The sequence below is a fragment of the Camelus dromedarius genome, chromosome 14 (genome assembly GCF_036321535.1).
Source record: "Camelus dromedarius isolate mCamDro1 chromosome 14, mCamDro1.pat, whole genome shotgun sequence".
NCBI lineage: Eukaryota > Metazoa > Chordata > Mammalia > Artiodactyla > Camelidae > Camelus > Camelus dromedarius.
The window spans coordinates 16,099,475-16,127,334 of record NC_087449.1 but is presented as its reverse complement, the minus strand read 5'-3'; the positions used below and the strand labels follow the sequence as shown (position 1 = coordinate 16,127,334).

The 27,860-nt window shown below is 38.3% G+C and overlaps 1 long non-coding RNA gene across 2 annotated transcripts in view; it reads left to right on the top strand.

The window, feature by feature from the left end:
- The first annotated feature begins 652 nt into the window (after positions 1-652).
- Positions 653-27,860, top strand: part of LOC116156923 (uncharacterized) — a 91,328-nt gene continuing 64,120 nt past the window's right edge. For both annotated transcript variants that reach the window (XR_010383788.1, XR_010383789.1), the window contains exons 1-2: positions 653-889; positions 13,859-13,984. This is a non-coding gene — a long non-coding RNA (uncharacterized LOC116156923). The remainder of the gene's footprint in view (positions 890-13,858; positions 13,985-27,860) is intronic.

The window sequence follows — 27,860 nt, the reverse complement described above, 5'->3', positions numbered from 1 at the left end:
GTATAGTGCAGGGAACTATATTCAGTATCTTGTAGTAATTTATGGTGAAAAAGAATATGAAAAATAATGTACGTTCATGTATGACTGAAGCACTGTGCTGCACACCAGAAACTGACACAAGATTGTAAACTGACTATACTTCAATAAATATATATAAGCCAAAAAAAAAAAAAATTAGGCAGGAAAATGCAAAGCAGGTTAGCTGGCTCCAGTTTCCAAGCTCCTTGTATCTTGACAGGTTCTATTTACTCACATCAGCTTCAGTATCAGGATAGGAGGATGGAAGAGGGTCTATGTTGGGCTCACAAAAGCAAGAGGGGCACATCTGTAGATACAGTTGCCAAAGGTCAGAGATGGAGATGGGGGAAGAGTGAAGGGAGATTCTCCTGTTACTGACTCCTATGAGTCAGGCCGCAACAATGGTCTTTCTGTCCGGTACAATTTGAGCCAATAGAATGAAAGTAAGTTCAGTTCAGAAGCAAGGAAAAGCTGTATTCTTAGGAATGGAGAGAGGCAAGCTTGAGCACTAGAGGACACACTGTCCCTAAAAGGCCAAAGGCGGGGCTGCTTCATAGGGTTCTTGTCATCGGGAGGGGGCGGGGCTCTGGGCCCTTGGGCACACCTGGGGCTGGCAGCTTTGCAGGGTGCTAGTTAGCAGGGAGGGCCGGAGTTCTCCAGGATCAGGTGCAGCTGCGCTGCCCACAGCACTCAGTCCGGCTCACAGTGCCGGGCTCAGCGTCTCAGCCACGGCCTGCTGCCACGGCATCCTGAAGTGTCGGGCAGAGCCCTTTTGCAGAAGAAGCTCTTCCTCTACTGTGTCAGGGAAAGGCCTCTGCACCCTACAAGCAAGTGAAACTAGACTGAGCACAAAGGAACAGAAGAAAAAAAGGTCAGAGTTTATTCTATTACACAGATTCTTTTTGTATTTCCCAGTTCTTAATGGGCTTTGCCGGTGACAAATCCCCCCTCTGTCTTTTGGCCATTCTCGAGGGACACTGAGGGGCATAGGTCCATCTTCTGTTGCTACCTAAATACCTTCATTTTTAGGAAAAAGTTTGTCATGTGTCACCTTTTTTGAAGTGAAGCTTCAGGTTAGAGGTTGCATGGTCAAGGGGTCTGTTCCCCCAGGTTGTCCCTCCAGAGGTTGGGGCCCGGGGGCCCTATTCACTTGAGTGTGACATCCCCATGGAGTCACCCCTGCAAATTCAGAGCAGAGTGGGTGGTTAGGGTGACCAAGTGGGGTCTGTTCCACGTGGGAGTGAGTCGGTCTTGCGGGCTGGTTTTCTAGGTGTTAGGTGCACCCAGTCTCCTGGCAGGAAGGGTGCAGGGGCAAGTCAGTGCGTTCAGGCAGCACCTGGCCACCTTATGCTGAGAGAGCTTTCATGGCTTCTCCTACGGGGAGAAGATACTGAGTTGTTCCATTTCAAGGGGGTTAAGTTGTCCCTCCCATCTCTCGGGCTTGGGGAATGGATCTACCACACATGAGTTCAAATGAGCTTAACGTTAACTTATCCCTTGGGGCTAACCACATGCAAACAGTGCAATGGAGGCAACTTAATCCAGTTTTCTTGAGTTTCCTGACATAGCTTGGCTAAGGCCCATTTCAAGTTCTCTTTGGATCTCTCTACTTTCCCCAACAAGCGGGGTCTCCAGGCTGAGTGCAAAGTCCACTTTACGCCCAGGGCACTCGTTATTCCCTGCTTCACTTGAAGCACAAAAATGCTGAACTGTTTTCATTTTGTGGGGATCCTGGCGGCCCAAAGCTGGGCCTCATTTCCTTTGGTCCTGCCTTAGCCGCTCCAGCTGCCTTTTCAGTGCTAGCAGGGAATGCTTCTATCCACCCAGAAAATGTGTCCCTTAGCACCAAGTAATATCTGAAATTGCCCAGTACTCTTAGCCTGACAGTGAAGTCAATCTGCCAGTCTTTTCCAGGTTCTGTTCCTCTGGTCTGAATGGTTCTTATCTGGGGGCCTCTGGGGAAGGTGGTCTGGTGTTGGGGTTGTTCATTGTGCGGGGGTGGGGGGCAGGTCTCAAGTATCCAACTGATTATACTTTTCCTGCCAGGGGTTAGCATGACCTCAGCTAACCAATTATATAGGGCTTCCCTCCTGTTGGGAGTTCCTCAGTGGGCCTCCCTGATGGCTTGACAAGCCGCAGTTTGGGGAAAGTATTGTCCATGTTCATTAACCAGCCACACATGGCCTACGTCTCTGTTGAAACCCCACTTTCAGGCCTTATCTAAGTCTTCCTTTGTGTAGTTTGGGAAATAATTGGGTGGATCTGGCCCTGGAGGTATGGGGGGTAGCTGCCAAGCTACCAGTTCGCGGGTCGCCCTACTGGCAGTTGCATCTGCCTTGTTGTTCCCCTTTATTACCTCTGCATGCTCCTGTGTCCCCTGCAATGAATCACTGCCACCTTTTTTGGAAGCTGTACTGCTGCTAAGAACTTCGATATGCTTAAGCCACGTTTTCCCTGCTTATTCTCCGCTGTAAGCATACCTCTTTCCTTCCAAATAGCCTGATGCGCATTTAGGATGGCATACGGGAATCTGTGTAAACATATAAGCTCTTCTGCGTCCCAGGCTCTAAGGCTCAGGTGAGGGCTCTCAGCTCCACCATTTGGGCTGAAGTCCTGAGGGTAAGCTTCATGCTTGTTACAATGAGGGTCTGGGAGGTCACGGTGTATCACACCAGCCTCCTCCCTCTCTCATAAAACTGCTCCCATTTGTGAACCACTCCTCATCTGCTGTTGTGAGAGGCTCACTTCCTAGGTTGGGGCAACTGGAATAGATTGTGTCTGTGGCTTCTATACAGTTATGCTCCAGGTTCCTCATTTCTGTGGGTAGCCGAGTGACAGGATTTAGTCTTTTATGGTAGCCACTGGGTCGGCTAAAGCCACAGCCTGAACTTGAGTCGACCTCAGGGATGGCCATTCTGTTCCCGGGGGACTTCCTAAAGCCTGACTCTGGTGTGCAGTCATATGGTGATGGGTAGCCCAGACACTAACTGTTCAGCCTCCTTTAACTGCTGCTGCCTGAAGGCAAGGAGACCATCCCCTAGAAGTTTGATCTAATTGTTTAGAGGAATAAGCAACCACACCATCCAAGAAGGCTTCTCTCATGAATGTCAAGGTCAAAGGGTTTGGCTGAACCTGGGAGGGCCAGGGCAGCGGCCTGAAGTGATTGCTTTTTTCAGTTCTTGAAAGGCCCCTTCACATTCTGAATCCCATTCACAAGGATGATCATCTCTTCCTTCAGCTGTTCATATAGAGGTCTAGCTTTTAGACCACAGTTAGGGCAGCAAAACCTGGCCTTCCCCGGGAAACGCCTGAGCTGTCTTCTAGTTTTAGGAAGGTTGAGGCTGCAAGTGGCTTCTTCCCTTTCCTGGGATAGCTTTCTCTGACCTTCTGTGAGAATTAAGCCTAAGTTAGGTCACCCTAGTTTGTGATATTTGAGCCTTTTTCTTGGACACCTTATATCCTGTATCATCTACGTGGTTCAGAGTGGTTGCAGTATTTTGGTTAGTGCTGGTGATCAGAATGTCATCTCCATATGGAGGAGGATTCTCTCATCCAGATGAAGATCTTTTAGATCTTCTGCTAAAACCCAAAGATGATGGGGGATTTTTTTTTTGAACACTTGGGGCAGGATTGTCCAGTAGTACTGTTTTTGTTGAGTGTCTGGGTCTTGCCACTTAGAAGCAAAATTTTCTTGTGACTCTGGGGCTAAATGGAATATAGAAGGCATCTTTTAAATCTAACACAGAACAACAGGTCCTGATGGACAGCAGAGTGGCCGCAGGGTGTAGGGATTAGGGACAACTCAATGTATATCCTCAGTGGATTCATTGACTGCCCTGAGGTCCTGTACCACCCACTATTCCCCATTGGTTTCTTTTTGGAGGGAACTGGGGTATTATAGGCTGATTTCCATAGTCCAATAAGGCCCTGTAAAACCGTAGTAATGCCCAGCAGAGAGGGCATTGTTTTCTGTTGGGCCATGTGTGTCCGAGTTCTAGGTGGATCATCAAGGGACTGGCTCCTGCAGCTTGTCCCACCTGTTCCTGGGCCGAGACCTTGGGATTTAGTCCAGGGAACTCAGCTTGCTCTATCCAGGGAGGTATGTCCTCAGCCATTAACATTATTATCTTTGTGCCCTTTGCCTAAAGGACATCAATCTCCAGTTTGTCTCTCTTTAGGTGGATAGCAGCCTCCAGTTTATGTAAAGTATCTCTTTCTAGCGGGGTATGGGGACAGAGAGGAAGAAATGGGTGAGCATGTGTTTATCCAGTTTACATTCTAATGGCTCTATGAATGCTCATTCTTGGACCTTCCCTGATACTCCTGTAATTTTACAATTCTTGTGACAGAGTTTGCCTGAAAGTGGCATCAGTGTCAACTAAAAGTTCAACAGGCTTTGCCCTTATGTCCAACGCCAGCTGGGACTTCTTGTGGGTCAGTTGGAGTGCTGGTTTAGGAGTCCTTTGACCCCACCATTCTTCATCTATTCGGACCATCTGCCTTAGAAGGTAGTGGCCAGGATCTGCCATTTCAGTCTCCCTTCAGGGCAACAGCAGCGTTTTCTCTTCCAGTGCCCCTTCTGTTTACACATGGCACGCAGCTTGGGGTCTAGTTTCCTTGGCTTGCTACCGCTCAGTGGGGAAGTCTCCATGAGCAGTCAGTCCAGATTCCCCGGCAGACCAGTTGACACTGAAAGGCAATGGCCAGTAGCAGGCGGGCTTGCCTCAGGCCTTTTGATCCTCTGACTTTCTTCCTGTGTATCTTAGTCATTAAACACCCGGTAGGCAGCTTCCATCAGGTGAGAGGGAAGGGTATCTGATTCTACTTCCAGTTTCTGAAGTTTACACCTAATGTCGAGGGCACTTTAGGAAATGAAATATGACCTCAGGTTTGCATTCCCTTCTATTGGCTCAGTGTCAGTGGTGGTGTAGATTCAGAAGCATTCCCTGAGGGTCTCTAGGAATGCTGGAGTGTTTTTTTTGTTGTTGTTGTTGGCTCCTGATTGATTTCCCTTCTCATATTCCAATTGATAGGTTTCTTTCCTGCTGCCTGGTTTCCTGTGATATTTTTATAATGAGTCAGCCTCCGTCTTCCACCTCCTCCTCCATTGTCTTGGTGGTCCCAGTGGATTTGTTATCTGGGACTGCTTCAGTCCCCGGTCTAAAAATAGCATGACCTGCATTATTTCTGTTCTCTTTGTCTGGTTTGGGAAATCTGGAACTAACACCAAACTATTAATAGATTCCTCAAAAGATCCAAATAGGAGATACCCAAATTGCATGGACTGATGTAACTGGGAGTCTCCTTGAATTTGTAACATTCTGTGCTTGAGATCGTCTTTCCTCAGTCAGAATGTCCCACAGGAGGTTAGGTGGGACTGCCTCTGGGCCAGAGCAGCTTAGCCACGTTAGTTCCTGACCAGCCTGCTCTGCTGGTAGCGGCACAACTGCCTGAAGTGGGGGTCTTCTCTCTTCTCCTGTTATTCAAAAAGGAGGAGTTTTTGAACTTCCCACCTGGTGAGAGCTAAAAGCAGAAGAGGTTCCTGCTGGGTGCTCACTAGGGAGGAGATGTCAGGTGGTGGGTGTTCCTTATTCTTGCCAGCAGCTCACAAAGCTTCCTGGCAATGGGGTTCCTGGTCTTGCAAGTAGCTCACAGGACTCCCAGACCACCTCCGAGAAATTAATCCTGACCAGAAGAGGTCAGGCCACTGGTCCTACCTACCTTCTGGCCCTTTTGCATCGAGTGTCACCAGTGCCTTTTCCTGAATTTGGACTGAGTGTTCTCATTCCATTTTGTCAGGAGGTCCTTGTTACCTGGGCCTTTTCCTGGACTCACGTCTTGGCTCATGGGGCTGGTCACCTTCCTTTACCAAACCAAAGTGACTATGGAGAATGCAGTCTGCAAGGAGAGCAAGAGCCCTGGTGCTGCTGCTACTGCCTTGTACAGGGGTCAAGAGGACAGCATTGCTGATGAGACGGTGGATAAGACTGCATGGCTCCCCTCATCCACAGGTTCCTACCATACCGGGCATTCAGTACCCCAGGAAGGCCAGCCAGAGGCAGCGGGCAGACATGCATGAGTTTTAGTCTCTGATCCTCAACAATGCCGCAGTATGATCCCCTCAAGGGGGCACAGTTCAGATTACTTTGGGGGCTGTGTGCATACCTGGGTATTGGGTTGCTGGGCAGAGCTGCTCTGAATTTGGCCCAAAGTGGCTGCCCTTCTATCCCATCAGAGTGAACTCAAAGACCAGAGTCAGCCATCCTCACATGAACCTCCCAAACCCTTCACTGGCTTCCCACTGGAGCTGGGATGAGCCCAGAGCCTAATGGATAGGTGCAGGTAAAAGGCCATGGTCCATCCCTTCTGGTCACCAAAATTTTCCTCCTGCCTGGTGTCATTTAAGCCAGTTATAGGAGACCAAGTTTGGCTCAGAAGCAAAGAAAAGTTTTATTCTTTGATCAAAGAATGGAGAGGTGTGAGCTCACATTCTAGAGTATATGCTCTCCCCAACAGACCACTGGGGGAGCTGTGTTACAGGGCTCTTGTCAGCCAGGCACAGGGTGGAGTTCCGGCAGGGCAGGAGCAGCTGTGCAGCTCACAGTGCTTGAAGCGTAGCATCTGTGCCGGGCACAGCATCTCTGCACATGGCCTTTAGCGCCGAAGTGTCAGCCCCAGCCATTTCACACGAGGAACTCTGATCTGAAGTGCCAGGTGCAAGGCTTCTGCATTAGGAACCCTATGAGCAAGTGAAACTACACTAAACACAAAGGAAAACTTTTTAAAATGTTAGACTTTATTTTATTACCTAGATTTCATTTTTATTTCTTGGGAATTATTAATGGACTTTCCAGGACACGACCACACAGATAACCTGAGACACACTGTGGTTCTCCCTTTGACTTGACCTAAGGTGGAGGAGCTAGGGCCCATGCCTACTGCATTGCTAGAGGGGTTAATTGTCTCTGCAGAAGGGTAGACCATGAGCCCAGAAGCCTGGATCCAACATGAAATCTGGCTGGGTTTCTCGTACGTAAAAACTTCTATACAGACCATGGTCATCATAAAGTTTCATTCTGACCAGAACAGCAAGATTTTAGCTGTGTATCAAGAATGTAAGATATAAATTTTATATGGTCAATATTCCAATCAGTCTAGAAAGACTGTCCAGGCTAACCACCTTTACAGATAGACAAGCAAATCCAGTTGTATTCTGGGTCCAGGCACAGATTGGCAACAACACACTGATAATCTCGGACTGCTGAAGCCCCGAAGAGCTGACCATTATGGTTACAATGATGGCCTAGATACTCAGAATGTTCCAGAATCCCGGCCAGCTCAACAAATCTTAATGCACATACATAGTACAGTTTAGAGAACACCCCAGACCTGACCAGCTAAGATCAGTGACCCAAAACAGATTGATAAAATAATTATACCACTCTCTTGGACCTGCTGACCCCTATTCCCTTCCCCAATCCTTTCTCTAGCCCCCAGGAAACCGTCTACCTTCACTGCCTTGGCTGCCTTTGTGAGTGAGTAGAACCCAGAGAAGACTGGGGTTACTCAGAGATTCTAGTCTGGGGCCAAACTGACCCTAAATTTCAGTTTGGTGTGTTTTTTCCATAAATGCACATTTCCCAAACAAACACAAATGCATCTTGTGCAAGGGACTCTAAATCTTGAGAAGGATGTGTGATAAGGAAGTTTTAACTATTTTTGAGGTCTTATACACTATTTCGGATTGTACAGCCCTCTAAGCATGCCACAGAGGCACCTGTTGGACCAAATCTCCTTGGATAGTCTGTAATCTATTTTTATTTATATCAAATGCATGCCGTTTCCTCGAGAATGTCATCATTATATTCATTAATTGTTATACCTGAAAATTTTTAATATAGAAAATAAAAATGAGCTAAGATTTTAGTAATAACAATTAAACATGCTCAATTTGCATATATTATACTCAGTAAAGATCATTCAATCTACAACCTGAAGGATGAGAGAGGAAGAAAGAATAGGAAGAAATCTTAGAAGTAGCTTAAACGAAATAAACAAAAATGCCTTTTCAAGGAATAAATGCCTTTGCAGAAAGTAGTGAGGCCAACAGTTGAGCATTTTATTCATTACCTTATTTATTCATCAGTTTTTTCAGCCTATATTAAATGAGTGCTTATGCATTTCTTTTTACTCTCTGCATACTAAATTAAGCCCTAGAAGGCAATGATGAATATCATAGTAAGATGACTTATTTTCAGACGAGATAGGAAATGGGGTGAGTCAGAAAAGATATCGCCGTTCTACAGCGCTCAGAGAATGCTAGGCTGAAGTGTATAATTGCTGTTTTGAGTTCCTAATTGATGTTCAATTGATAAGTTTCATTTAATTATCTAGATGAAACTGGAGAACTAAGGAGGCCATTGATAAGAAAGGATTTAAGGAGAATAAAACAAAAAAGTGAAAAGTGAGTCCATTTTACCAGTGTTTAATTGCAAAGATATTACAAAAATGAAAGAATAAAATCCTAAATATGGAAGAATGTAATGAACTCTTAATAGTGATTTCAGATAAAAATGCACTCCTAAAGTTCTCTCTCTCTAGAACTGTTATAAACAGGCAACTAAATAAATCATCTCCTGTTTAGCAAATAAGTATCCTTCAAAATACAGATTTTATTTTTAACTTGGCAAAGCAGTTTTGCAGCTGTCAATGAATAACTCAGGAAAGTCTCAACAACAAAAGAGCCATTACATGGATAAGAGAAGTTCCAGAAGAATAATGGAAGGCTTACTTAGGGGAAAAATAATAATTTTCACTATATTTAAATACATATTTAGATTTCTCAGCTGCACTTTTTGTCTGCATAAATGAAATGACTAGTTTGAAGTTTCCCATAAAGAGTTTATATAGAATCTGAATAATAAGTAAGTATATTATAAACACTTTGCTGCTATTCTCAATGAGCAAAGGAAGCCAAAAAAGCCAATTGAAAATTTTCCTGATCTTCTAATTTTATGGGAAGTGACATTTTCCAAGACTATGTTCCCATCTGATCATTATAATTTGTTAAATTGCAAAATCTTTGGAAAGGGGTAATTTTTTTTCTTACTCTATGAAAGACTCCACAGCAGAGTTATTAATATTATAAACTCTGCTGCCAGGTTTCCTGGGTTCAAATTCTAGAGCTCACACTTACTAGCTTAATGACCTAGTTCTCTGTGCCTCAGTTTCTCATCTATATAAATCGGGGATGCTAATTATAGTACTCATGTCTTACGGTTTTTGAAAGGAGTAAATTAACACTTAGCATAGTGGCTGGAAGTGCTAGACCTTACTACAAATGACTGATTTGTACATGGCCCCATTCTGGAGAGCGTACTGATGATCATTAACTTAACAGTAATAACTGAAGAAATAGACATTCAAATGGAAAGGAGACAAAGGGGAGGGGAGTAGATGATGGAAAGGGAGAAAGTGTAGAAAAGAGAAGGGAAAAGAAGATAGGCTTTATGCTTAAGTGAGTAGAGTAAGGAAAGAGAAAAAGATACTGTCCTTTTGAGGAAAGAAAAAAGTGATGGCAGCATCATTTACATGTAACATGCATTCCAATCTCCAGTCTTTTTTATTTAAAATTTATTTATATAGGCGGAACTTCAGGTACAAAGTTCTAATTAAGCCAACATTCAGTACAGTTATTGGACTCAATGCATAACACAATTAAATGCATAGCTGATCACTAATTCTGTAGTATTAAGATAAATCATTCCTTTCTCCAGCAGTCACATGGACTGTTTAGTGGTGATTACTAGACGTAAGATTTGCCAACAATCAATATAAAGGAAAGCTATTGTTTCTGAGCTGTGTCACACATTTTGAAAAATTACTCACTTATTTTCTTCTTTCATCCTACTCAAGTAGAAATCAATCCATAGCACAAAAGTCCACAGAGAGAAAAGCCAGATCCGGTCATCAGTGACAGCTGGGGCACCCAAAGAACAATCATAGAGATACGACTGAAAGGTGGAAACAGAAATTAGAAAGAATTGGGTTATTTCAGGGTTTTTTTTTAACATTTTTTATTGATTTATAATCATTTTACAATGCTATGTCAAATTCCAGTGTAGAGCACAATTTTTCAGTCATACATAAGCATATATATATTCATTGTCACATTTTTTTCTCTGTGAACTACCACAAGATCTTGTGTATATTTCCCTGTGCTATACAGTATAATCTTGTTTATCTATTCCACAATTTTGAAATTCCGTCTATCCCTTCCCACCCTCCACCCCCTTGGCAACCACAAGTTTGTATTCTATGTCTATGAGTCTATTTCTGTTTTGTATTTATGCTTTGTTTGTTTTTTGGTTTTTTGGTTTTTTAGATTCCACTTATGAGCGATCTCATATGGTATTTTTCTTTCTCTTTCTGGCTTCCTTCATTTAGAATGACATTCTCCAGGAGCATTCATGTTGCTGCAAATGGTGTTATGTTGTCGGTTTTTATGGCTGAGTAGTATTCCATTGTATAAATATACCATATCTTCTTTATCCAGTCATCTGTTGATGGACATTTAGGCTGTTTCCATGTCTTGGGTATTGTAAATAGTGCTGTTATGAACATTGGGGTGCAGGTGTCATTTTGAAGTAGGGTTCCTTCTGGATTTATTAATACTGAGATTTATCAATGATGGCAAAGAATGATTAGAAGCTTCAGCTCATGACTGTTAGATCTTTTTTCAAGCATCAATCAATAATTCAAGGTAATTCCAAATTAAGTCCTTAGTGCCTTTTCAATGTGCTAAGTGGAGTATTGTCTACTTATTGCTTGAATTTCTAGTTTCTAGTTCCCACAGGAAGGAAAAACATTGGACAGTTTATCCCTCTGAACATTATTAGCACAAGCGTTATTTTCAGATTAACTTAATCTCCTGGTTCATTGTAAAAATGAAAAACACCTAAATGCAAAATACAAATATATGCAAAATTTCAAATACTGCAAAAAGAATAAAATTTTATAACAATGGTGTAAATGATCTTGGAGCAACTGCTGGAATCACAAAGCCCCTGACTTATGATGATCAAGCTAATTTAAACCAATAAACACTTGAAGAAGATAAAAATCAACAAAGTCCTTAAAATGATAATGTTTTGAGTTTTAAAGCATAAAAAGTGTCCCTTGGAAAAAATTATGACACTCTAGTATATTTTGTAAAATTGATACTTTTTATGATGTTGCTGCAAGTCAGTTAAATTTAAGATATCACATAATACTATCACACAACCATTTTGTCAAAATATTTTAAAAAATGCTTTAGCAAGTCTACGTTTTAAGAATTATTAATTTTAATTGTAGCCCAGATTTTACTAAATATAGAATAAAATTACTTGTTTTATTAGGTTTAATTTTTCAGAAAGCCTCAATAACACCCTGCTTCCTCCAGGATTATTTTAGGAGATTCACTTTTGTCTATTATTTTATGCTAAGTTTTCTTGTATAACAAGGACCGAGTGTGTGTATGTGTGTGCGCACGTGCGTATATGTGTGTGTCTAAGAATTATGGTTATAGTGCTGACTTAACCTTCCTGATAACTTGTTACATTTCATTCTGAATGTAAGAAGATTTTTCTGCAAGACACTAGAGGGATTTAGAAATTTAGCCAACCAGATATTATCTAGTATTCACCTTTCCAGAGAATACGATAATGATTTAAAATAGGAGAACACAAAGAAAGCCCACACATCTCGTATCAGAACAAAGAGCTCTTCTGTATTAAAGAAATGTGTGTTTCTAAAACATAATTTTCTACCCTAATTCTCCAAGCGTGTGAAGAACACCAGAACCAAATAAAAGTAGTGTCATTACCTTTACTACCTCATACGCCAATGATAAGGTGAATTTTGGAGTTAGTGGAGATTATGTGGCAATTCTTGAGATTTAGAATATTAACCAGTAGACTGTTTAAATAATAACTCTCCAAGCATGCTCATAGAAATCATTGCATATACATGGATATTTAAATCCACGTTATCCATGCTCAAGTGTTAGTCTGAGACTGCTGAGGCTTTCTGGTTAATTGACTATGGCTAAAAGCAAAAGGTGTTAATAATGGTCATTTCTATACCCTTTCCACTTATGCTCTAGAATTTTGTTTGCAACTTGAAGCTTTTTTTTTTTTTTGAACTCTGATATAATAATAAACTAGCATATTTTTATTAAAAGATCTGTTATTTTTCAGATTATTCAGCACATCAACATCTTATTTTTTCTGAGTAGAATCTCCGACTTGCTGTGTATATTTGGACAGGCCGTACAGCAGCCTGCTACAGTTGTAAGCCCATCTTCCCATCTAATATTACTTGTCTAACAAGGATAAAATAGCTCAACAGTGCTAAAAACATACAACAGGTTAAGGTCACACAACCAGCTCTGACACTTCTTTACAGGACTCTCTGTTGTCTTTAGGCTTGGCTTAAATACCTTAATAACTTATCAGAACTCTCAGAGTGACTGAGAGTTGATGAACATGTAATATGGCTTGACAAGACTGCTCAGCACTTTGCAGCCTACACAGCGACAGAAGAGAAACCAACAGACGATCAGCCTGGATGAGTTGTAAAGCAGGATGACTAACAGAAAATAAATTGTATCTAGTCTTTCTGTCCAGTGTAAGAATTAGTTTCAGCATAGACCCAATAACAATTTGATACACTCTTTTTTCCCAAAGTAGAAGTAGGGACTCAAGAAAAACAGAACACAAAGACTGGGACAGATAGACATAAAAATGAAAAGACAATTCTATCAGGTGCACTCGTGGCCTACCCAACTGTAGGTAAAATGTGGATGAACAATTAAATTGTATTCTTATATCAGCTATGATCTTTGGCAGAGAACTGAAACTAGTGCTTGCTGAAGGTATTTAGAGGATGGATATGGGGTAGAACATAGAATTAAAGGAAATATTTTTTAAAAATAGTTTAAATAGTTCAGGAACAGCAGCTACAAGGATCTGGAGTCCAGAATCAGTGAAAGCCTCTGGGCACCACCAGCAGGACCAGTCAGCTCCAACCAAATCTTTTCTATGTGATTCTCATCTTAGGAATTATACTCTAGGAACAGAGGCTCTAGCAGGCTTAACTTGGGTTATGGACCAATTGTCTGCAAAACAGAAGGTCCTTTTATAAACAGTCTCATTGCATCATATTCAATGGAATAAATCCCCCAAGCAAAATGACTGTACTCTTATCAGTAGTGGGAGGGATATATGTTGAAAATGCAAACCAGCAAATGTCCAAGATAGAATTCTATGCAAATTGAGACAAGTGGAAAAATAAATAAATAAATCCTGGATAATTTAAGAAATGTGGTCTGAACTGGAATCAAAAAACTGTCTTGGACAAAAAAAAAAAAAAAAGAGAGGGTGGCATAAATAATTTAATTCCTTAGTGAGAATATGGTCCTGAAACTAATAGAATACCAGGTATTTATCCAGCCAACATGGGTTTAATCATAATCAGCGGAGAATTGCAATTTGGAATCTGCAACCATGTGTAGATCTCAAAAGGCAAGGGAAGGAGAAGGCTTTCATAAAGAGTGAAAGGAAATTGGGTGGGCTGTAGTGAAAAGAGAGTCTGTGGCTTTTCATTGGCTGAGTCTTTGCCAGGAGAGAACTCTTCTAGTTGGGCTCTGCTATCATTGCAGGGTGTGAGAACTCAAACTTCTAGTCTCCCAAATTTAGTTTATGGAGGCTTCTGTTGATTAATTTTTAATTTTTCACTTTTTATCAGAATCTTTCTCTGAAAGCATCGTTAATTGAGAGTCAGGTTTTTCTAATTTCAGTGGCTTTGTGTCTCTCAATGTCGAGAAAGGATCTTTCCTGGGTGTAATGTCTCACATCGAAGAAAAAGTGCGTAAGTTGGAAACCTATGAAGATCACATTCAAGGGTGAGGAGAGAGATCTTTCAGGTATTTTTTAATCTAAAGTCAATATATTATCAAGATCATAGACATTGAAGATTATCTGAAGGGTCTACCATCATCCAAGTTTTGGCAACAAAATTCCAACCAGCCTGGTCCAGATATCTTAGCAAACCTGTTTCATCAGATGTCATCCTCAGTTTGGGAAATCTTTTTTTTTAATTGAAGTATAGTCAGTTTACAGTGTTATGTCAATTTCCAGTGTACAGCATATTTCAGTTATACATGTACATATATATTCTTTTTAATATTTTTTCATTGTAGGTTACTAAAAGATATTCAATACTTTTCCCTGCACTATATAGTAGGACATTGTTGTTTAACTATTTTATATATAGTAGTTAGTATCTGCAAATCTTAAGCTCCCAATTTATCCGTCCCAACCCCTTTTCCCCGGAAACCATAAGTTGGTTTTCTATGTCTATGAGTCTCTTTCTCTTTTGTAAATAAGTTCATCTGTGTTCTTTTTTTAGATTCCACATATAAGTAATGTCATATTTCTGACATACTACACTTAGTATGACAATCTCCAGGTCCATCCTTGTTACTGCAAATGACATTATTTTATTCTTTTTTCTGGCTGAGTAGTATTCCACTGTATAAATATACCACAACTTCTTTATCTAATCATCTGTCAATGGATATTTAGGTTATTTCCATGTCTTGGCTATTGTAAATAGTACTGCAATGAACATTGGGTACATGTATCTTTTTGAATTAGAATTCTCTCCAGATATATGCCCAGGAGTGGGATTGCTGGATCATATGGTAAGTCTATTTTTAGTTTGTTGAGGAATCTCCATAATGGCTGCACCAAAGTACATTACCACCAACCATGAAGGAGGGTTCCCATTTCTCTACACCCTCTCCAGCATTTATTGTTTGTGGACTTTTTAATAATGGCCATTCTAGTGTGAGGCGATACCTCATTGTAGTTTTGATTTGCATTTCTCTGATAATTAGCAATATTGAACATCTTTTCATGTACCTATTGGCCATCTGTATGTCTTCATTAAAGAAATGCTTGTTTAGGTCTTTTGTCCATTTTTTGATTAGGATTTGTTGTTATTGTTGTTATTGTTATTGAGTTGTATGAGTTGTTTGTATATTCTGGAAATTAAGCCCTTGTCAGTTACATCATTTGCAAATATTTTCTCCCATTCCACATCTTGTTTTTTGTTTTGTTTATAATTTTCTTTGCTGTGTAAAATCTTATACATTTAATTAGGTCTTGTTTGGTTATTTCTGCTTTTACTTCTGTTGCATTGGTAGACTGCCCTAGGAGAACATTGCTAAGATTCGTGTCAGAGAATGTTTTGCCTATGTTTTCTTCAATGAGTTTTATAGTGTCTTGTCTTATGTTTAAGACTTTAAAGCATTTTGAGTTTATTTTTGTGTATGGTGTGAGGGAGTGTTCTTCATTGACTTACATGTCACTGTCCAGTTTTGCAACACCGCTTGCTAAAAAGACTGTCTTTTCTCCATTGTATATTTTTGCCCCCTTTGTCAAAGATTAATTGTAGGTGTTTGGGTTTATTTCTGCACTCTCTATTCTGTTGCATTAATCCATATGTCTGTTTTTGTGCCAATACCATGCTGTTTTGATTACTGTAGCTCTGTAGTATTATCTGAAGTCTGAGAGGGTTATTCCCCCAGATTCATTCTTCTTTTTTTTTTTTTTTTTTTTTTTCAGTATCATTTTGGCAGTTCTGGGTCTTTTGTAATTCCATATAAATTTTAGGATTATTTGTTCTAATTCTGTGAAAAATGTCCTGGCTAATTTGATAGGGATCACATTAAATCTGTAGATTACTTTGGGTAGTATGGTCATTTTAACAATGTTAATTTTTCCAGTCCAAGATCATGAGATATCTTTCCATTTCTTTAAATAATATTTAATTTTTTAATCAATGTTTTGTTGTTCTCCATGTATAAGTCTTTTACCTCTTTCATCAGGTTTATTCCTAAATATTTTACTTTTTTAATGTGATTTTAAAAGACATTTTTAAAACTTTCTATTTTGATATTTTGTTGTTAGTATAAAGAAATGCAACACATTTCTGTCTGTTAATCATGTATCCTGCTACCTTGCTGAATTTGTATAGCAGTTCTAGCCATTTTGTGGGGAGTTTTAGGGTATGTCATCTGCATATAGAGAGAATTTTCTCTCTTCACTTCCAATTTGGATCCCTTTTATTTCTTTTTCTTGCCTGATTGCTATGGCTTGGACTTCCAATATTATGTTGAATAGAAGTGGTGGAAGTAGTCATCCTTGTCTTGTTCCAGATTTAAGTGGGAAGGCTTTCAACTTTTCACCACTGAGTATTATGCTGGTTGTAGGTCTGTCATGTAGAGCTTTTATTATGTCAAGATATGTTCCCACTATACCCACTTTGACAAGAGTTTTTATGATAAATGGGTGTTGAATTTGATCAAATGATTTTTCTGCATCTGTTGAGATAATCATGTGATTTTTTTCCTTTCCTTTGTTAGTGTGGTGTAACACATTGATTTACATATGTTGAACCATCCTTGTGTCCCTGGGATGAATCTAACTTGATCGTAGTGTATGATGTTTTTTATGCGTTGTTGGCTTCTGTTTGCTAATATTTGGTTCAGGATTTTTACATCTATGATCATCAACAATATTGGCCTGTAATTTTCTTTTTTGGCAGTATCTTTGGTTTTGGTATCAGGGTGATGGTGAATTCATAGAATGAGTTTGGAAGTGTTTCCTCCTATTAAATCTTTGGAAGAGTTTGAGAAGGAACAATATAAGTACTTCTTTGTATATTTGGTAGAATTCCCCAGTGAAGCCACCTGGTCCTGGACTTTTGTTTGCAGGAGGTTTTTTTTTTTTTTTTTTTATTGCTGATTCTGTTTCACTTCTAGAGATTGGTCAGTTCAAATGATCTATTTCCTCTTGATTTAGTTTGGGTAGATTTTATGTTTCTAGAAACTTGTCCATTTCTTCTAGGTTGTCCCATTTTTACATATAGTTTTTTATAATATTCTTTTTTGTTTGTTTGTTTGTTTTTGTATTTCTGTGGTGTTGGTTGTAATTTCTCCATTTTCCTTTCTTATTTTGTTTATTTGTGTCCTCTCTCTTTTTTTCCTGGTGAGCCTGGCCAGAGGTTTGTAGATTTTGTTTACTCTTTCAAAAAACCAGTTCTTGGTTTGATTGATTTTTTCCCCATTTTTTAAAAATCTCTATTTTATTTATTTCCTCCCTGATCTTTATTATTTCTTTCATTTTGCTGACTTTTGGTTTTGTTTGTTCTTCTTTTTCTAATTCTTTTAGGTGGTGGGTTAGGTTGTTTATTTGACATTGTCCTTGTTTTTTTGAGGAATGTCTATTATCACCATGAACTTGGGATTGCTTTTGCTATATCCCATGGATTTTGTGTGGTTGTGTTTTCATTATCATTTGTTTTAAGGTATTCTTAAATTTCTTCTTTGATTTCAACACTGACACTTTTTTTTTAGTAGCATGTTGTTTAGTCTCTATGCAGTTGCTTCTTTTTCACTTTTTCTTCCTGTGGTTGATTTCTAGTTTCATGTCATTATGGTCAGAAAAAAAATGCTTGAAATAATTTCTATCCTCTTATAATTTTGAGGTTGGTTTTTTGTCTGAGTATGTGGTCTATCCTAGAGAATGTTTCATATGCACTTGAAAAGAATGTATATTCTGTTTTCTGGGGATGTAATGTCCTGAAAATATTGATTAACTGTTTTACTGTGTCATTTAGTAGCTCCACTGCCTTATTGATTTTCTGTCTGCAAGATCTGTCCAATGATGTTAGTTGGGTATTAAAGTCTCCTACTATTATTGTGTTCCCATCAGTTTTTCCCTTAATGTCTGCTAGTATTTGTTTTATCTATTTAGTTGTTCCTATATTGGGTTTATATATGTTAATGTGTGTAATATCTCTTGTATTGCTCATTTTATCATTATATAATGTCCTTCTTTATCTTTCTTTATGGCCTTTATTTTAAAGTCTATTTTGCCTGATACAAGTATTGCTACCCCTGTTTTCTTGTCATTTCCATTTGCATTAAATATCTTTTTTCCATTCTGTCACTTTGTCTATGTGTGTCCTTCACCCTAAAGTGGGTCTCTTGTAGGCATCATATTGTAGGCTCTTGTTTTATTATCTAATTTGCCACTCTATATCTTTTGATTGGAACTTTTAGTCTATTGACATTTATAGTAATTATTGATAGGATATGTATTTATTGCCATTTTAAACTTTGCTTTCTAGTTGATTTAGTATTTCTTTCTTGTTCTTTTCTTTTTCTTTTTGTTTTTCCTTTTGTGGTTTGATTATTTTATTTTGTATTAGCTTGATTTCTTTTCTTTTAGGTTTTTGTGACTCAGTTGCTTTTGATTTGTCATTAACCCTGTTTTACAATTATGTTAATCCACTATTATATCTATTTGCTTTAGACTGGTGATCATATATGCTTAAACATATCCTAAAAATAATGAAAAAAAGAAAAACCCTACATTTTCTTACTCAGCCTCTCCCATATTTTATGGTTTTGACGTCCTCTTTTACACTTTCATTTTTGTTCTTTTGATGTTCATTATAGTTATCACATTTCCAATTGTGGTTTTCTCTTTTCTATTCTATATATTCCTGCTTCTTTTCTATTTAGAGAAGACCTTAGAAGACCTTTCAATATTTCTTTTAAAATGCGTTTAGTATTATTGTATGCTTTTAGTTTTTGCTTGTCTAGAAATTCTTTCTCTCTCCTTCTGTTCTAAAGGATAGTCTTGCTGGGTAGGGTGTCTTAGGTTGCAGGTTTTCTTTCAGGGTTTTGAATATATCTTGTCACACCCTTCTGGCCAGCAATGTCTTTTAGAGAGCTCAGCTGATAACCTTATGGGGTTTCCCTTATAACTAACTCTTTGTTCCTTTCCTGCTGCCTTTAGAATCTTTTCTTTATCTTTAACTTTGGCCATCTTATTTACAATATGTCTTGGTGTAGGTCTGTTTGGGTTCATCTTATTTGGGACCCTCTGTGCTTCCTGTACTTGGATATCTGTTTCCTTTAGGTTTGGGAAGTTTTCAGTCATGATTTCTTTAAATATATATCAAATATTTTTAGATCCCCCTTTCTCTTTCTTCTCCATCTGGATCCCTATTATGTGTAGATTAACATGCATTGTGTTATCCCATAGACCCCTTATATTACTTTCATTGGTTTTCATTTGCTTTTCTTCTGCTGTTCTGCTTAGGTGATTTCTATTATCCTATCTTCTAAATCACTTATGTGTTCTTCTGTATTATTTAGTCTGATATTGATTGTCTTTAGCTTGGCTTTTATCTTGGCAATTGAGTTTTCTGAATGTAATTCACTTATATTTTTATTTCCTTTTTACAGTATTCTGCAGTTCTATCAGTAGCCTGTCTTATTTCCTTCAGTCCTTTCATCATTTCCTTTTTGAACTCAGGATCTGGTAGACTCTCAAGGGCTATTTCATTATTCAATCTTTCAGAGGATTTCTCTGTAAATGCTGCCAAAATCAGTTGGAGATTTTGTCCATAAGGGAGGGATTCAATGGGAATAAGTGAACAGTGTTTCCAGAATCTGCTCTAGTAATATCAGAGGTGAAACATATAAAAGATTTCAGTCATTTAATTCACCTGGTTGGTTAGTTTGATAACTACTGTCAAATTCTAGAATTATTTCTCCCTTTTTGGAGAAAGAAATTCTGACATGAATCTTCCCTTAGAAGTCTCAGCATAATAAATAGATAGGGATACAAGTATTAAGGGGAGAAATATAGGTAAGTCTCACACAGCCTAAACAAAAGGGAATAGTTTCTGAGAAAAGTTCATTACAGATCTCCACTATTTCAACTGTTTTGGTACTCCAAAACAGAGATTGTTTTGTAGTATTGGTTTCTGTTGCTAGAGTAGTTCTGATATCAGTTAGAATTGGAAGAAATTCATCCCCAATCTGGAGAAATGTTTCTTTAAGCTGATCAAGAGGAAAGACCCTCCTGGATCCTTGAAATTTTGTCCTTGAGAAGTAGGAGGATGTTGGAAAAAATGTGAGAGGGCTGAAGGCACCCAAAATTCTTAAATTTGTAACAATCTCTTTTGCAATTTCATGGCTCTTTCCAATATTGGCAGAAAGTAGGAGGGTGTTGTTTTTGTTTTTGGAGTCTTCATTTGCTGGAGTTGATGATTAAGAATTGGGTCAGTCTTCCTTGTAGGTAACTCATCTAGAGTGCAAGAAAGCTGGTTTGCCAGATTCACTAAACCTGCAGTAGGCATATTTTCCCATTCCATCCTGGTCATTTGCACTAGAAGGGAAAACTCCCTGTTCAACCCATTGACAAACATAGACTTAAAAGCTACCCAGGTAGAATGAACACCGGAAGGATGAGCAGAATTTTCTTTAAAAACATTCTGAAGTAGATTGTTAAAATCATGAAGAGTTTCCTCAGGTTTCTGTGTGAAAGCTTGAATTTTGTTCCAATCAACAGTCTTTCAAAAAGCCCTAGGTTTTGCTTGATAAAGTCACCTAGTGATTGCCCAAGCCTAATCATATAATAAGTTAGTGGGTTGGTCTCCAGGTGTAATTCTAGAGGCCTTTCAGTATTTTCCCGATTAGCAGTTTTCATCTAATGCTTGTCCTGGCCATCACATACAAGCATATAAACTAGCAAATAGAAGTCAGGGAAACCAGGTTGATAAATTTAAATAACTATTATTAAATGCCTTAGCAAATCTGTGAGGAATTACCTTAGGGAAATCTTTGACTCTGGCTTGCAATTTAGGGTTAGCCTAGGGAATATAAGAAATTAAGGGTTTAGCTTCTGGATCCTCTGGTGATTAACTTAAGGGACAGATTTTGACAAGTTCAGGGAAAAGAGAGTGGGAAGAGTTTCAGAGGAAAGGGGAAGTTTGGAGGGAGAACTGGTTTGGGGGACTTGGGGGTATAGTGGAGGCTAGGCAGTTTAGAAGGAAAGGAGGGAGATGGAGCCAAATGCAGAGCCTGAGACAAAGCAGCTGAGGAAGAAGAACCTGAGGCTTCAGGAGACACTATCTTTCTTCCTTTGTGTGCCTCGGTTAATCTTAAGATCTACCTTGCAGAGAGGTAGTTTTGGACTCCCAGTAGTGTTGAGAAACTTCAAAATACCAGTCAAAATAAGCAGTCCATTGAGTTCCAGAAATTTTTGAGCTATTATAACCCAATTCAGTTTTAAGAAAATTAAGTTTGAGGGTTTCAAATGTGCCTCATAATCACTATTGGTATTCCAAATTGCCTTTGTTCACCTGGATCATTTAAGTTAGAAATGCACACGAGGAAGGATAAAGGTTTTTAGGCATAAACCTGACCAGAGTCCCTATTAGGGGGAACCCTCAAAATACTTAGGGTAGCATCCCATTTCCTAGGGACTTTTCCTCTAGAGTAAAGAACAATTTTCAAACAGCTTAAATAGTTAACAACACAAACAGCTCAATTCAAACAGCTTGCAAGCCGATTCCCAGCCAGTCCTAAGAAGACAGCTTAGTTTTGGAGAAGCCAGGACAAAGACTCTTTTTTCAGCCAATTTTCAGAGAACAGCCTTTCCAAAGGGAGAAGCCAGAGGTTGAAAAACTGGCATAGTTTCATTTGGAGCACCCCCTTCCCAAAGGAAACTGGGCTGAAGGCATTTTCAGCCAGCTTTGGTTGAAACAGTCTGAACTCAAAATCAGACCAAAGTGCCAAATGAGTATTCGCATACAGAGCAAGACCTTAGCCAGAAAAATAAAACCTTTAAATAGATCCCGAATAAAGCCTGGGGCACTTCAAACAAACAGAACATGAACTCATATCCAGGAGAAAGATGTGCCTTCAAACTCTGGGGTCAGTGAGAAAAGCAGTGAGCAATAATGTTGTGGGTCCTGCACCTGTTTGCTCACCAGCCCGGGAGCCATCAGGGGTCTTCTCTGGCCCCTGTACATACCACCAAAATGTTGATCTGAAATCAGTAGACTTCCAGACGCCTCTCTGACAAAGATGGCTTTATTGAGAATTAGCAGAGCAATTTGGGATCTGCAACCATAGAGAGCCACATGCAAGTCCCCACACAGCAAAGGAAGAAGTCTTTTATGGAGAAGAAAAGGAAGTTGGGAGGGCAATTATAAACAAAGAGTCTATAGCTTTTCATTGCCTGAGTCCTTGCCAGGGAAGAAGAGGAATCTTTCTTCTTGTTTTTAGGCTGTGTTGCAGGGTGTGAAAACTCCCCCTTCTAGCCTCCCAATCCTTGTTTAATTGAGAGATTTCTATTTATTAATTTTTAGAAGAAGAAATTAGACATTCATTTTCTATCAATTCTTATTAACTCTGTAAAACCAGATGGTAAAAGATTGTCTCCAGGTACGTCTGTATTTTTTGAACCACCAGTCATTGCAATCAAAATTCTGATGCCAAATGCAGGCAGGACAGATAAACAAGATCACTTATAGCATCTTTCTGTGCATCAACTTCTTTCCGCCTGGCTGGGCTATCTCTAGTTTGTTCGGCTGTGATCATGGCAGCACTGTGACCTGAAGAAAGACGAATCAGCTCTCCTATTTCTCAAGTACTATGGGCAGAATAGGGCATAAATCCTAATGTTTTCTGTTTCCAAGTCCAATTGTTCCACTGAAAGAAAAAGGCCTCTATTCTACTCAGGTAGAAGGAAGTTCCATGACCATAGAATATAAACTTCAAGGGAGGAATTCCATTGGCAATTCCTACTGGCAAAAAGGTAGAAACAATCAGAGGACATGCTTGACAATTGAAATAGGAAACCCAAAGTGGAGTTCCAGCACAGCTGCTCTCTTGACTGCTATTTGAATCTAGAAACAATGTTCAGTTAACTGCATTTTAATTGTATAATGTGTGATACCATCAAAGAAGATGTTATATTTTAGAGAGTATTGTTAGGAGGATAGGTTGACTATACTGAATTCATTTTCAAGTGTAAGGCTGATTTTAGTTTTCTTACAAAATATGCTACTTTTCTTCTTGTATTTAAATTTCAAGATTTTTTTTTTTGAATACACTAAGCAATACTATAGTTATTACCGCTCCCAGAGACCAACAATTTACTCATAGCAGAGTATTCTTAGTGCTGAATCATATTTCTGTCTTTTCACTGACAAGAGAACACTGGCCAGGGGCAAAAGGGAGCACAAGGAAATAGCACATTGTTCCCAGTTGAAGACATAGCTTTAAATGGTAGAATTCAAAAGGGTCTTATATACTGTTACAAGAAATATCAAGTTTCTTTTCACTAAAGTGTTTGTTGAGTTTTTTTAATGAAGATCATACTTCAAATTAATATAGACACAGATTTCACTAAAAGTGTTGATTTGAGTCACAAGGGCCCTGCTTATTGACCCATCAGAAAACAGTGTCCCGGAGAGGATAGTCTTTGGGGTCTGATGAATGGGCTTGTATCCCAGCTTGGCCACTCATAGTCACATGATCCTGGTCATGCCATTTAATGTCTCTAAGCCTCAGTTTCCTCATCTATAATGTGAAAACTGATTTTATATTTAAGAGGCTATGTGTGATAAAGTATTTTATGCTTATAAAATGCTTAGCACAGTGTCTGAAACATATCAAGCATTCACAAAATTATTTTCTAAGTTGCTGAACTTGTCTCAGGGGTAATTATTTAAATCACAAATAATATGTTTTCATTGCTAGAGCGCTACTGGGACCAAATGAGATGATATATACAAAAATTTTTGATAAATATGAAATAGCATGAAAAGTAGTATTTTGTGATTATAATACTAAAGTCTTAAAAATAAACAAAGATACTGACCCTTAATCTTACCTATATTATGTTTTCTGTAATGAAGACAGAAAATATTACAGTAACAGAAAAAAAAAAAAAGGAATACCCACCAAAAAGGTGTAAAGTAGAATTCTTTGTACATGTTACCCACTGAGTCTGAACCCTCACCAGATCAGACTAGTGTGATCCGTAAAATTAACTGTACCCTTTTCAAAATGAAAAGTCAAGAACACATAGAAATAATATGTGTCTATCTTAAGAGTTTGGGAACAAACTCAGGTAAAATCTCCCTCCCTGCAACAATTAAAATCATCAAAAATCAAAATAGCCTTTTTTAGAAAAGCATGAGAAGTTATGAGACCATACATGTGCCAAGTATATTACATTACAGGAAGCAGGAAGACTTTTAGCTTTTCACCATTGAGTATTACGCTGTCTGTAAGTTTGTCAAAAATATTTTATTATGTAGAGATGTGTTCCCTCTATACCCACTTTGGTGAGATTTTTTTTTTTTTTTTACCATGAATGGATGTTTAATTTTATCAAATGGATGTTTAATTGTATCTCACGTGATTTTTGTCTTTTCCTTTGTTGATGTGGTGTATCACATTGATTGCATATGTTAAACCATCCTTGTGACACTGGAATGAATCAAACTTGATCATGGTGTATGATCCTTTTTATGTGTTGTTGGATTTGATTTGCTAAATTTTTTGAAGATTTTTGCATCGATAGTCATCAAAGACATTGGCCTGTAATGTTCTTTTTATTGTCATTATTGTTTTGGTATCAGAGTGATGCTGACTTCACAGACTGACTTTGGGAGTGTTCCCTTCTCATCAATCTTTTGGAATGTTTGAGGATAGTTATAATTTCTTCCTTGTATTTTTGGTAGAATTCCCACTGAAGCCTTCTGATCCTGAACTTTTGTTTGCAGGGAATTTTTTTTTTTTAATTCCAATGTTTATTTCACTTCTGGGAATGGGTCAGTTCAAATTATCTGTTTCTTCTTGACTCAGTTTTGGCAGGCTATATGCTCCTAAAGCTTACCCATTTCTTCTAGATTGTCCAATTTGTTGGCATATAACTGTTTATAGTATTTTCTTATGATTTTTTTATATATCTGTGGAATCAGTTTTATTTCTCCTTTTTCATTTCTTATTTATTTGGGTCCCCTCTCCTTCTTGGTGAGCATGACAAGAGGTTTGTTGACTTTGTTTTTCTTTTACAAAAACAGCTCTTGGATGAATTGGTCTTTTTTTTAATATCTTTTTTATTTCCTCTCTGATCTTTATTACTTCCTCTCTTCTACTGACATTAGGTTTTGTTTGTCCTTCTTTTTGTAATTCTTTCAGGTGGCAGGTTAGGGTTTTTCTTGAGATTTTTCTTTTTTTCTTGAGAACTTCTCTCCTAGGACTGCTTTTGCTTCATTCCACAGATTTTGTAAGGTTGTGTTTTTATCGTTTGTCTCAAAGAATATTCTGATTTCTTCTTTGATTCCACTGTTGACCTTTTTTTTTTTTTTTTTACTAGCATGTTGTTTAGTCTCCATGTGTTAACTTTTAATCCATTTTTCTTTCTTTGGTTGATTTCTAGTTTCATACCATTGTGGTCAGAAAAGTTGCTTGAAATAATTTTTATCCTCTTAAATTTATTGAAGTTTATTTTTATAAACTAGTATGTGGCCTGTCCTAGAGAATGTTCCATGCATGCTTGAAAAGAATATGTATTTTTTTGATATAACATTCTATAGATATCAATTAAGTCCAACTGGTATATTGTGTTATTTAGGACCTCTGTTGCCTTACTGATTTTCTGTTGGGAAGCTCTCGTCATTGAAGTCAGTAGGGTGTTAAATCCTCCTATAATTATTGTATTTCTGTCAATTTTTCCCTTTATGTTTGTTACTATTTGTTTTATATATTTAGATGCTCCTGTATTGGGGTCATATGTTAACAAGTGTAATATCCTCTTCTTGTATTGATCTCTTTATCACTATGTAATGTCTTTCTTTATAGACTTTGTTTAAAGTCTATTTTGTCTGATATGAGTATTGCTGCCCTCGCTTTCATGTTATTTTTATTTGCAGGAAATATCTTTTTCCATCCCCTCACTTTCTATCTGCGTGTCTTTTGCCCCAAAGTAGTCTCTTGTAGGCAGCACATTGTAGGTTCTTCTTTTATTAGCCAATCTTCCACCCTATGTCTATGATTGGAGCATTTAGTCCTTGACATTTAAAGCAATTATTGTTAAATATGTGCTTATTGCCATCTTAAACCTTGTTTTCTGTTTGATTTTGTAGTTCTTTGTTCATTTCTTTTTATTTTTGTATTTCCTGCTGTGGTTTGATGGTTTTCTTTTTTATTATGCTTGGGGTTCTTTTCTTTTTGGTTTTTATGAATCTGTTGTAAGTTTTTGATTTGTGGTTACCCTTGTTTTCAAGTATGTTGGCCCATAATTATATTCACTTGCTTTAGACTGGTAGTCTTAATCAGCTTAAACACATTCTTAAAAAAATCTACATTTTTTTTTCTCCCCTGCCCCACATTTTGTAATTTTGATATCCTATTTTATATCTTCATGTTTATTATTTTGCTGTTAATTATAGTTATATTTGCTTTTACAACATTTTTATTGTAATTTACTGACTTATTTAAGTGATCTTCGATTATTTTATATGTTTGCCTTTCCTATTGTGATTTTTCCCTTTCTTATAGATTCTTGCTGCTTTGCTATTTAGAGAAGACCTTTCAATATTTCTTTCAGGGTAGATTTAGTATTGCTGCATTCTTTTAGTTTTTGCTTTTCTGAGAAACTCCTAATCTCCTCTTCTATTCTAAATGATAGTCTTGCTGGGTAGACTATCCTAGGTTACAGATTTTTCCCTTCAGGGTTTTGAATGTATTATACCACTCCCTTCTGCTCTGCAAAGTTTCTGTAGAGAAATTAACTGATAGCCTTATGAAGGTTCCTTTCTAATTTACTCCTTGTTTTTCTCTTGCTTCCTTTAGAGTCCTTTCTTTAACTTTTGCCATTTTAATTATGATATGTCAGTATGTGGTCCTGTTTGGCTTCATCTTGTTTGTTCTTCCTATACCTATGTATCTGTTTCCTTCTTTAAGTTTGGGAAACTTTAAGCCATAGTTTCTTTAAATACATTCTTGATCCCCTTCTCTCTCTTTTCTTTCTGGAACATTTATTATTGATATGTTGGTGTACTTTATATGATCTCATAGATCTCATGTGTTGCTCTCATTATTTTTCATTTGTCCTGTCTGCTGATCTGATTGGATGATTTCCATTATCTGTCTTCCAGATTACTTATTCATTCTTCTGCATTATTTAATCTGCTGTCTATTGCTTCTAGATTGGTTTTTATCTCAGCAATTGAGTTGTCTAATTTTGATTAGTTCTTCTTTGTAGCTTCTAGTTCCTTGTTACAGTAATCTGCATTTCTATGGATAATCTTTCTAATTCCTTTAGCCTTTTTATTACCTCCTTTTTGAACTCAGGATCAAATAGACTGGTGAGGTCCATTTTGTTATTTGTTCTTTCAGGAGATTTCCCTGTTCCTTTTAATTTGCAGTAGTTCCTCTGCTTTTTCATTTTATGTAAATTTTCTCTCCATATGACTCCATATGACTTTAGGAGACAGAGTTTCTACTATGGTCTTGAAGGGCTGTTTTTATGTGGCAGCATCCCTGCGTAGACTATGTGAGTCCATATTTTTGGTGTGAGGGCTGTTTTGGTGTGGATGCCTGACACATCTTTCCACAGAGTGTGCTGGCCATCGGCCTCTTGATTGGGCTGTGATTGGTGTTGTGGTATCCAGAGCTTGCAATGAATCTTGGGAGGGAACTCCTCTTTGCTTTGTCACAGCCCTGTTGGGAGTGGGGTCTGTCCCCAGTTGCTGGAGTAGACACCTTGAAGGTCAGTTTTAATAGGGTTCCATTGCCCTTCAGTGCGTGATCTGTTCCAAAGGAGGTGACCACCAAAGCAAGTGAAACATGTGTAGTCACAGCAAACCTAAGTATCACCCATGCAGGCATCAGTGATTCTGCCCAGAAGCAG